The sequence below is a fragment of the Macrobrachium nipponense genome, chromosome 36 (genome assembly GCF_015104395.2).
Source record: "Macrobrachium nipponense isolate FS-2020 chromosome 36, ASM1510439v2, whole genome shotgun sequence".
In the NCBI taxonomy this organism is placed as follows: domain Eukaryota; kingdom Metazoa; phylum Arthropoda; class Malacostraca; order Decapoda; family Palaemonidae; genus Macrobrachium; species Macrobrachium nipponense.
The window spans coordinates 49,090,041-49,102,540 of record NC_087220.1 but is presented as its reverse complement, the minus strand read 5'-3'; the positions used below and the strand labels follow the sequence as shown (position 1 = coordinate 49,102,540).

The 12,500-nt window shown below is 38.1% G+C and overlaps 1 protein-coding gene across 4 annotated transcripts in view; it reads left to right on the top strand.

The window, feature by feature from the left end:
* LOC135203614 (uncharacterized) overlaps positions 1-12,500 on the top strand; it is a 383,148-nt gene that overhangs the window by 132,850 nt on the left and 237,798 nt on the right. The window contains exon 1 of one of the 4 annotated variants that reach the window (XR_010311975.1): positions 8,658-9,132. The exons of the other annotated variants lie outside the window; for them this stretch is intronic. The gene's annotated coding sequence lies outside the window, so the exon portion shown is untranslated. Of the gene's footprint in view, positions 1-8,657; positions 9,133-12,500 lie in introns of those variants that run through there. 4 annotated transcript variants of the gene reach the window in all.

The window sequence follows — 12,500 nt, the reverse complement described above, 5'->3', positions numbered from 1 at the left end:
GTGTGCGCCTCTTTCTGTTAATAATGTTGAATACCCAAGTCTATGGGGGATTTTGATAGAGGCGTCTTCGAGAGAAAGGCAAGATGCCGTGGCGCTCACCGGGAGTCTTTGTTACATAGTGTTTGTAGTGTTCCGGTTGCTTGGGTGAGTGTTGAGTACTTTAGCCAAAGACTGGCTTGTTACCTATTTGTCATTTTGTGGTAATATCTGATTGTTAATCTCTAATTGTTTAATCTTGTGTGTGTACTTTAACCGGGATGTGTTCTGTGTCTTTGAAACAGACGGTTCTGGCAGAACTGGCAATGGGATCCCCGACAAAGAGTTCCCAGAGGGGTGTAGACTTTTTGGTGACTAATGGTGACTACCATTACTATTAGACATTTTACTGTTGGGGTTTTAATAGAATTGATTCATTATTTATTCACTGTTAATAAATGTTTATTTTGATAATGCAACTCTCTCATTTTCATTACCTGTTAGATGGAGATGAGAGAGAGAGGAGAGAGAGAGAGAGAGAGAGAGAGAGAGAGAGAGAGAGAGAGAGAGAGGGGGTGTGTGTATTGGTTTGCCGACATTCGTGCTACACGCTTACCAGATGAATAATGTTGGAATCTCCCCATTACAGGATTTGGTGGCTAGCGGTTAAAAAAGTGGTATAAAAGAGTTTTTTTTATGCCTAGGAACGCCTATGTAAAGATAGGTGACCAGTTAGAAAATAAAGGGGTTATGGGTTATGGCTTAGCGATAGTTTTCGAACGACAAAGCCTTTGTGGGATTGTGGAAAACTGTTAAATTTTTTATTTTCAGTTACTTAGTGAGAAAAAATGAGAAATATCTATCCGTCCGGTAACAGAAGGGAGTAGGAAGGATTTTAATGGACTCAGCATTTCTCCCAGGGAGTCAGCCTAGGAGCAGTGGGCGCACTCAGTGTGACTTTTGCTTGTGCAATGACGAGTGCATCCCGAGACAATCGTGCATGTATCACTGCCGTGCATTACGTGAATTCCGAGTTCTTTTTGTTCCCATTATGAAGTGGTGAGTGTTAAAAACTATTGTTTTGAAGGGGAGGGTTGTTTTAAATATTTCAGTGTAATGGGATTGGTTCAAGAGGTCAAAACATTTTTTCTTTCCCCATAGTAGCAGTGACGTGTTTTCTTTATTCACGCGTGTTTATAATAGACGTATTCGTCTTTGTTTAAAATATGAGGGTGTATTAAGATGTTTTTTTTTTCCTATGCATGTGAACTGTGCTTAGATAAGCATGTTTGGCTTGGAGACAAGAGCGGTCACTGAATTTTATAGGCTCAGCACATAGCAAGGGGAGTATGGCATGCCTCGGGTGATAGTTGCATGGAGGGTACTACTGGCCTCCCTAAGAGGGGATTGCAAGATGGGCACTAGTGTATACCTTGGGAGGGGGTCCTCAGACACTGTTCAAGGGAGATGGGTACTAGCGTATGCCTCGGGGGAGTGTTCTGCCGCTTGACTGAGGGGTTGTTCTAACGGGAGGGAGAAACCTTTTTTTTTTTCTCTCATTGGGGGTGAACTCCTTTTTTTTTCTTTGTGTCGGGGTGTTGGGGGATGGGTTTGCCCTTGACAATGAAATGCTAGGACATCAGCTGATTGATTAGTTGATGAAGTGAAACGCCCGTAGAGTCTTTTTTTTAGAAAAGATTTTTTTTTTCTCTCTTGGAGGAAGAGAAAAGGAAATAAAAGAGAATTGAAATACATTGTATGGGTGTATGTTTTCCTTATGCCTTGGAAGACACAAATATATTGGGGAGACACAGATTATTATTTTTTTTTATTGTGTTGGAGAAATTACTTTGAAAATGGTGCCGAATGATAATGCCCGGTGCCGTAAATGGTGTTGCATCTGGAGAAATTGTGTGTCATGAGGTTCAGCAATACTGTTGTATGCTATTTTGAATTTCACCCTTACTTGAGATCTTTGCAAGAGAATTGTTGCTATGGAGAGTTATTATTATTAATAATAATTATTATACTTGAGATGTGTCACAGGAGGGTTGCTGAAGTATAATTATCATTACGGGAGACTTGTTTTACGAGAGATTTGAGATATTTCATGGGAGATTATTTTATGATTATTACAGATAATTATTCATGGAGAATTATAACAATGAATTAATGGGAGATATCTTGTGTTAATTATTTTGTTGAGTTTTGTAACTTTGGAGAATATTTCAGTGATTCACTGGGGATGAGTCTTGCTGAATCTTGATGAGTCTGGCTGAATCTTGGTGAATTGTGTTGAATCTTGCTGAACTTTTGCTGAGTTTTTTTGTTGAATTCCTTGGTGAATGGACAAGCATTAACATTGGTGATATTTTTTTTATACTGATACCAGTGATTTTGATGATAGCAATGTTGGTGATTTTGCTGATGATGATATTTCTGATACTGAGTTTTTTTATATATATACTAATACGTGGGTGCCGTAATGCTGTCAAGGGTGGTGAAATCTTTTTTGAATATTGGGAGGAACTAACAACACATTATTTTTGTTTTTCTTTTTTCTATGAGTTCAGCAGATATAATTGCTTGACAAATCTAAGTGAGTTACGGGAGGAATAGTTAAAAAGTGCCGTTGATTGGTTTCTTTTCTTTTCTCCTTTTTTTTGTTTTTTGGAAGTTAGCCATGCGCTGACACAAGTTCATGAACTCTTCTCAAAGTGCCTTTGTGAAACTGGTTGCGGCCAGTAATCGTGAGGCGTTAACGAACTGTGTGTTCGTATGTGCGTGCGCCCTCTTTCTGTTAATAATGTTGAATACCCAATCTATGGGGGATTTTGATAGAGGCGTCTTCGAGAGAAAGGCAAGATGCCGTGACGCTCACCGGGAGTCTTTGTTACATAGTGTTTGTAGTGTTCCGGTTGCTTGGGTGAGTGTTGAAGTACTTTAGCCAAAGACTGGCTTGTTACCTATTTGTCATTTTGTGGTAATATCTGATTGTTAATCTCTAATTGTTAATCTTGTGTGTGTACTTACCGGGATGTGTTCTGTGTCTTTGAAACAGGCGGTTCTGGCAGAACTGGCAATGGGGTACCGACAAAGAGTTCCCAGAGGGGTGTAGACTTTTTGGTGACTAATGGTGACTACCATTACTATTAGACATTTTACTGTTGGGTTTTAATAGAATTGATTCATTATTTATTCACTGTTAATAAATGTTTATTTTTGATGATGCAACTCTCTCATTTTCATTACCTGTTAGTGAGAGAGAGAGAGAGAGAGAGAGGGGTCGCTTATAGAGAGAGAGAGAGAGAGAGAGAGAGAGAAGAGAGAGAGAGAGAGAGAGAGAGAGAGAGGGGCTGTGTGTATTGGTTTGCCGACATTCGTGCTACACGCTTACCAGATGAATAATGCGGGAATCTCCCCATTACATTTATATATATATATATATATATATATATATATATATATATATATATATATATATATATATGATGTGTGTATGTGTGTATGTGTGTATGTATATATATGGGGTTAAACACTGTACCACGTACTTTGCTAATTAAGAAACGGAATATGTTCCAAACGCAGAATGAATGAACAAAACCAAAACATTATGTTCATCCTGTTATTCTAATAATGGATCCCACCTTCCACAATCCAGTGAAAAGAGAAACATTCACAAATGGTTACCAACGTTTCTGCGAATCACCTAACAAATCTAAATTACATTTCCCGCTAAAGTTTCCTTTCCTATATCCATCACAAATGGTTAAGAGTTGTAAATATATTTCCCGTGGAAATGAAGTTTTCCCCCTTTGGCAGATATTTCATCATTTGTCGCTCGTCGCCCGTGTTGGGTTGCCAGAGTAAGAGGTTTTGAGAGTTTCCTCGAAAGTGTCTTTTATGACTTCGAAATTTCTGCCCACTAAGGCGGCTAGATTGTGATATGTGGTTGAATGGACGCTAGATTAAGCCTTCCAGAAAACAATTTTGTTGCATTCATAAACAAAAGTAATGGGATTAACACGACTAATAACAACACCCACTACAAAATTCCAAAATATTTAACAACACCCGCTACAAAATTCCTAAATATTTAACAACACCCGCTACAAAATTCCTAAATATTTAACAACACCCGCTACAAAATCCCTAAATATTTAACAACACCCGCTACAAAATTCCCAACTATTTAACAACACCCACTACAAAATTCCCAACTATTTAACAACACCCGCTACAAAATTCCCAACTATTTAACAACACCCGCTACAAAATTCCCAACTATTTAACAACACCCGCTACAAAATTCCCAACTGTTTAACAACACCCGCTACAAAATTCCCAATTATTCAACAACACCCACTACAAAATTCCCAAATATTCAACAACACCCGCTACAATATTCCCAAATATTTAACAACACCCGCTACAAAATTCCCAAATATTTAACAACACCCACTACAAAATTCCCAAATATTTAACAACACCCGCTACAAAATTCCCAAATATTTAACAACACCCACTACAAAATTCCCAAATATTCAACAACACCCACTACAAAATTCCCAAATATTTAACAACACCCACTACAAAATTCCCAAATATTTAACAACACCCACTACAAAATTCCCAAACTGTTTAACAACACCCCACTACAAAATTCCCAAATATTTCAACAACCCACAACACTACAAAATTCCAAATATTCAACAACACCCGCTACAAATTCCCAAATATTTAACAACACCCGCTACAAAATTCCCAATTATTCAACAACACCCACTACAAAATTCCTAACTATTTAACAACACTGCTACAAAATTCCCAAATATTCAACAACAACCCGCTTTTTTATAAAAAAATTCCCAACTATTTAAACAACCCACCCCTACAAAATTCCCAAATATTTAACAACACCCACTACAAAATTCCTAAATATTTAACAACATCCACTACAAAATTCCCAAATATTTACAACACTGCTACAAATTCCCAACTATTTAACAACACCTGCTACAAAATTCCCAAATATTTAACAACACCCGCTACAAAATTCCCAACTATTTAACAACACCCGCTACAAAATTCCTAAATATTTAACAACATCCACTACAAAATTCCCAATTATTTAACAACACTGCTACAAAATTCCCAATTATTTAACAACACCCGCTACAAAATTCCCAACTATTTAACAACACCCGCTACAAAATTCCCAACTATTTAACAACACCCGCTACAAAATTCCCAACTATTTAACAACACCCGCTACAAAATTCCCAAATATTTAACAACACCCACTACAAAATTCCCAAATATTTAACAACACCCACTACAAAATTCCCAATTATTTAACAAAACCCGCTACAAAATTCCCAACTATTTAACAACACCACTACAAAATTCCCAAATTATTTAACTAAACCCGCTACAAAATTCCCAACTATTTAACAACACCCACTACAAAATTCCCAACTATTTAACACCACACTCTACAAAATTCCCAACTATTTAACAACACCCGCTACAAAATTCCCAACTATTTAACTAAACCCGCTACAACATTCCCAAATATTTAACAAAAGTCATCGTAGACGAACAAACGGAACAGACTGCCAAAGAAACAAAACAAGGTCGTGGCAAACCCCGCAACAGGTGGCCCCCTCTGCCTTTCTTTTCCTCCCAGTCCTTGCTAACAGAGACACACACGGCTCCGACAGACCACTATGGCTCATACAGTAAACTTCCCGGGCTGAATATTTTTCCCCCTCGGCTACGTGTACATAAATTTGAGTCATTCGTTGAGAGCTTGGCGCCCGTTGAGGAGAGAATTTTATTTTCCCCGACCGATAGTTGCGTAATCTTTCACTCAACTGGAGTTGCCAGATTGGGATTTCTCGAGACGTTATTACAGAAATGTCTGTCGTGCGTGTTTTGACTGGAAGACACCAATGATCAATCGCTCTCATGTTTTATAATACTTGTGTTTTATTGTTGTGATTCACTGCGCGTCCTGTCGTGTGGTATAAGCTAGAGGTCAAGACTTAGTAATTAGTAATATTTTTTGTTCTTCAGCAATAATAATTTGCTTGTTTTAATAGCATGGAAAATACGGGGAGAGAGAGAGAGAGAGAGAGAGAGAGAGGAGAGAGAGAGAGAGAGAGAGAGAGAGAGAGAGTTAGTGGTTTTCTAAAAGAGGCGTTTTTATGGGCTCCTTTTAATAGATGAATGTATACACATACACACACATATTATATAATATATTATATATATATATATATATATATACTATAATGTATATTATTATGTATACATATACAATATGTATAGTATATACGCCATATATATATATCTATATATATATATATATATATATAATATTTATATATATTTACATCTATAAAAATATATAATATAATATATACTACATATATATGTGTATATATATTATATGTATGTATATACAATATGTATAAACATGAATATACAAGCATATATACATATGTGTGTATGTATATACATATATGTATATTACCAAGTATTCTAAAAACATATAAATGAACACGCACGAAAATAAGTTCTCGCTCAGTACTCGAAAATAAACAATAACCCAAAGGCCATAAAAAAAAAACAAAAAAAAAAAAATATATCTAATAAATCTTTACGCTGCCTTCGCTAACCCGATACCCTTGCAATTTTTCGCCCCAGCGAAGTTGGCAGACGAGGAATCTCCGAGAGAGAGAGAGGGTATTTGAAGAGACATCAACCAACGTTGCAAACTTTGCAGAGCTGAACAATCGCGTAACCCTTTGTTTGGGGGGAATTTTATGCGCTTGTCTTTCGTCGAAAGTTAATCCTTTGTTAGCGTCCGTGAAGCCGTGTAGTACTCTTTGGAAGGGAACTTTCTCTCCGTGGAAGGGCTTGGGTTCGCTGTTAGGCTAATGACTGGCATTTTCATTGCCTTTGTTTATTAAGACGGATATCATTTTTGAAGAGCAGTATAAAGACAGAAGAGGCAGAAAAAGGAGATGATGATGATAATGATGATGAGAGAGAGAGAGAGAGAGAGAGAGAGAGAGAGAGAGAGAGAGAGAGAGAGAGAGAGAGTTAACACACTCATCTAGAGGCGATGATGTTGTCAACAGCCTTAAAATCAAATCTACAGGGAGAACTGTAAGACCTAAACGAATTGCAACCACATAAAACCATCACAATCACTAACGTTAGACTTCGGAAGATAACGTGAATCTCTATAGTCAAAACGTTTCCCAAACCAATATGACAAATAACCCCCTCTCTCTCTCTCTCGAATGGCGACACCAAGTGATACGTTACCCTTAACGTTATCAAAATAAAAGCAATTGCTATCCGACGTATTCCCCCGTCGTTTAGCAAGCGAGGTTTATGCATGCACACGCACGGCAGTCTCGCGTAACGGCGTTCCTCAGCTATTTGTGATTGCTTGCAAGCACCGATATGACGTGGAGCTTCGATCGTGCTTCCAGACCTTTCAATATTCGCGCGTCTAGACCCGGTGTTAAGCCGTAAAGTCAATATGCGATGTTTGTGTGTGCTTTCGTGAATGAGATATCAGAACTGAATGCGCTAGAGAGAGAGAGAGAGAGAGTTTCAGCCGTGTCGCAGTAAACAGTGCTTCACGTTGTTCATAAAATGTAAATGTTCTTGATTACATATGCATTAATCCTTTTTGAAGACTGGTTTACAATTTGAAAAACTGCAAAAGCGACATAAAAAAAATAAAACAGAAAATGTTAAAGACCAACAAATGAAATTCAGATTATTGTTGTTTCTATTCCAACTAAAATTAAAAATACAAGTGACAAATTTATAAGCTTTCTATGTAGATTACAAACGAAGGCATAGAACTGACTTTCAAAACTAATAATACCAATACAGTTGGTTGAATTCAATTGATGATGAACACCAACGTATAAATCAGCTTCTCGTACGTTTTAAGGCTTCACCTTTTACGTCACTATTAGAGTTTACCACTGAAATTGGCCAAAGTTTAATTGTTGGAAATGACAACGAAATAGGTCCAATTAACAGAAATAATCACAAAATGATGTTTCAAATTTGCCGGGCGTGGTATAACCGCTTGAACGTTTGGCCTAAAACGTTTAAATATATTAACTGATAAACAAATGAGAAAATAGGTCACCTCCTAGATAAGAGGGGGAGGGCGGTGAGAGAGGAATGGGGAGGGGATAAAGACAGCCTTATCATATGTGTATGCGTGCACAAAATAATAGAGAGAGAGAGAGAGAGAGAGAGAGAGAGAGAGAGAGAGAGAGAGAGAGAGAGACGGTCCTACCTTCCATTCGATTATGCACAGACACATTCAAGGGATTTAGGGAACGTGCTTTGAAGCAATTGGTCGCAGCCTTCAAGCACTAGTATGACAAGCAAAGTGTGCCACAGTGTGTTACGGGTCCCTTCAGGTACAAGTGTCCCATTTGTCAGTCCAAAATCCTCCCCAGGGGTGGAGGATGGAGGAGAGGGGGGAAGGCGGAGAGGGGGAGGAGGGGGAGGAGGGGGAGGAGGAGGAGGGAGGGGGAGGGGGAGGAGGAGGAGGGGGAGGGGGGGGAGGAGGAGGAGGGGGAGGGGGAGAGGGGGAGGAGGAGGGGGGAGGAGGGGGGAGGGGGAGGAGAGAACCCCGCAAAATGGAATAAAAAAAGAGAGTGGAGATTAATCCCAACATAAATTGAAAAGCCAAGAAAAACAAACACGGCAGACTGAGTGATTTGAAAATATGGCAAAGTGGTGTCCTCATCCTAAAATAATTTTACCAATCAATATTTGGAAAGGCAGATTGTTATGACACAGGAAATACCGGAGGCTGAATGTTTGTTTGTTTGTTTGTTTGTATTGTGTTTTTACGTTGCATAGAACCAGTGGTTGTTCAGGAACGGGACCAACGGCTTGACGTGACTTCCGAGCCACGTCGAGAGTGAACTTCTATGACCAGAAATACACATCTCTCACTCCTCAATGGAATGGCCGAGAATCGAACCCGCGACCACCGAGGTAGGACGCTAATAATACCAGCCACGCCGCTGAGGCGCTGAGGAGGCTGAATGTGTCACAAAGACGATGAGAAATTTTGGCCTAAGCACATAACCACTTCTGGAGGTAGGAAGGTTATATAAGTAAAATCATAATTGAGGTAACGATAGAATTGAAGTGTTCGAGGCAGATGCAATGACTGAACAGAATGACTAATAGGACTCATTGCTATAACATGTAAATTATATACGTATATATATAAATATGATGTAAGTATAACATATATGTACATTCTGCATATATATATATAATATATATATATATATATATATATATATATATATAATATTCTGTAATATATATAAGTGTCTGTGTCACAGGTTTTCTGAGATTAAGAGAGTTACCGCTTGCGGAATTTTATGGAATTAAATTGATTTTCAACCATATCATTTACCTGGAACTTCCGTGTTTGATTATTTAGCTGCAGTCGAAGCTTACTTGTCACGACAGTGGTACCAAGCAAGCGTCATTCCTCTTATCGGTTGGAGAGAGAGAGAGAGAGAGAGAGAGAGAGATGAGAGAGAGAGAGATAGAGAGAGAGAGAGAGAGAGAGAAAGTTAAGTATATCTGAATAACAGCTCTCATAAGGCTGGCCTGAAGGATTAGAATTTTAGTTCACGTGGCTAGAAACCAATTGGGTACTTAGCAATGGGGTCTACGGCTTATTGTGGGATCCGAACCACACCGATAAATGAATTTCCATCACCGGGGGGAGAGAGAGAGAGAGAGAGAGAGAGAGAGAGAGAGAGAGAGAGAGAGAGAGAGAGAGTCATATACGTCGGAAAAATATCAAAATAGCATAATAAATAACCATTAGACAGCAGACAAGGTAACAGCACCCAATTAAATGCCACCGATATTTTTAAGTTGTCCTACCACTCGATTATGCAGAGGCGTACTCAAACGATATAGAAAACGAGCTTTGATGAGATTCGCCAAAACCTCCAGGCGCAGAAGGGAACCTTGGGTCGTAACTTCAAGCAGAGGGGTAGTATACCCTTCTGGTGCTACCCGGAGGACACAGTTCCGCATAATGGGCCTCCTTTTTTTGGACCTACCCCGGGATTGGAAAGCAATGACGTAGAAGCACGTCATCGGAACCCAGAGGGGTTAAAAGAAACTAAATGAAATGGGAAATGCGAAGGGAGAAATACTGAACTGAAAATCTGCAAACGCGGCAAAACATATATAAGGTTGATTTCAAGGGTATTGTTTGTGTGTATGGTGCTTTTACGTTGCATGGAACCAGTGGTTATTCAGCTACGGGACCAACGGCTTTACGTGACTTCCAAACCACGTCGAGAGTGATTTCAAGGGTATTATTCCCACAGACAACTATTCTTGTAATTGTGTGACTGCTACCACATAACTGCGAGTACTGAAGTTAAATGAGAGAGAGAGAGAGAGAGAGAGAGAGAGAGAGAGAGAGAGAGAATAATTGATATAACTCGACACTTGGTTAATAGACTTATACACACACGCACACGGCAGCACACAAAACATGTATATAAATCTCATTTTACAAAGTGGAATGATAGCATGAATTCCCTTCATATCTCATCATTACAAGGATAATCTAGTCGGTCAGGCCACAGGATAATCTACATCAAATCCGAGACCTAATCCAAGTTATCACGCTGTAATACTCTTACCACATGGGTATATATCTATCTGACTGTCTATCTATCGATTTATAGTATATATCTATATATATACGTATATATTGTATGTATGTATGTACGTACATATACATATATACATAAACATATATATACACATATATTTACTTATATATGTATATATTTTTCTATAAGTGTGTGTAATAGATATAAATATAAATATATCAGTTATATATATCAATATATATATATACTATTATATAATATAGATATATATATATTATATAATTATGTATGAGAGACTATAAAATATATATATATAATATATATATATAGATATTAATATAACATATATATATATTTCTTTATTTATTATAAATAAATATAAATATATAAAATATATACATATATATAGTATATATATATTATATATATATATATATATATATAGTACAAACACAAAAAACAAAAACATATTTATACGCGTGTATGTGTGTGTTTCGTCTAAATAATCCTCGTCAACCCAACTCGGCAAATTACAATTTGCATTTCTATTCTCCTCCATACACGATTTTTTCTTTAACTGAACAAACAGCCAAAACATCTGCCATTTCCTTCGTCTTGAAGGAAATCACCGACCGAATTTCCCCTCTCCGTTAAGAACTGGGCGAAAAATTTCTCCCTGAAGCCATTCCAGTAATCCCTCTCTTACGTAAGGCAATTAGAGCCACAATGGGATCCAGCTTCAAAAAGCCATGAACAAGATGGCCACCTGAATAGACACACAAAGGCGCGCGCATTCAAACAAAGTAAAGCGACATTTGCATATGAACGCGCGGGCAATTGACGTAGCTACTGTATTCAATAGAAGAGAAAAGTTAACTTGAGCTTATAGGGAGAGAAATAGAGAAATAGGTTAGGGTTGATTTCTTGGAATTCAGTATATCTAAAAGCCTTCCTAATTCATGCATGTATACCAGTGTATACGCAAAGAAAATTTATTCATGTGTAATTTTTTTTATACCACAACCGACAGGACACTTATCTTAAGTGGCCTTCAGTCGCCCAGTCAGGGAAAACAAAAGTAGGAAATGAATAGGGTGGCTTAATTTAGTGCATGCTTACGTAAAGACATCTCCATACTAGCAACATGTATTTCAACCCGTAAGAGCTGATTAAAAACGATTAAAAACCCGGTAATACTGCAAAAAAAAGTCAACACATCCTTATAGTTAATACAACCAAAAAAATGAAATTTCATAACTGAGCCTGCATGGCACAGAGTGGCATGGCACTCCCTCCATCAGTGGCACAAAGGACTGAACACTGAACAAAGGCGCCCTCTCCCACCCAAATCGAAATATGCAAGATCATAAAACCAGCCAGCCAGATACCCCAAGGGAAGAGGATAGGTACTTAGGGAACATATTTACCAGACACAAGAGGCTTTCAATAAACCCGCCTCCTTTCCATGTAGAATGCATAAAGGCTGCTTCATAAGCACTTTAAAACACTTTGGGGTATTCGAGTATCGATCTACTAGTACTGGGGACGAAAGGTCCGTTGACTGCTTGGAAAGTGAACTGTCCTCTCGAGAATTTTCAGGTACTGTGCTCCTTTAATGACAAGAAATATTCATTTGTCAGTCGTTGGCCAAGTTCTGTTGCTACCCCAGCCCAGCAGGGCACTGTTAACTTACAATTCTTAGAATTGACTGCGTCTGAAATGTGTTCGTGTTCTATTTGTGATGAGGCGAGGTCATATAGGCGACTACAGAAACTTGCTCAGCTTGTAAGTTTATGTATGAGTGAATAT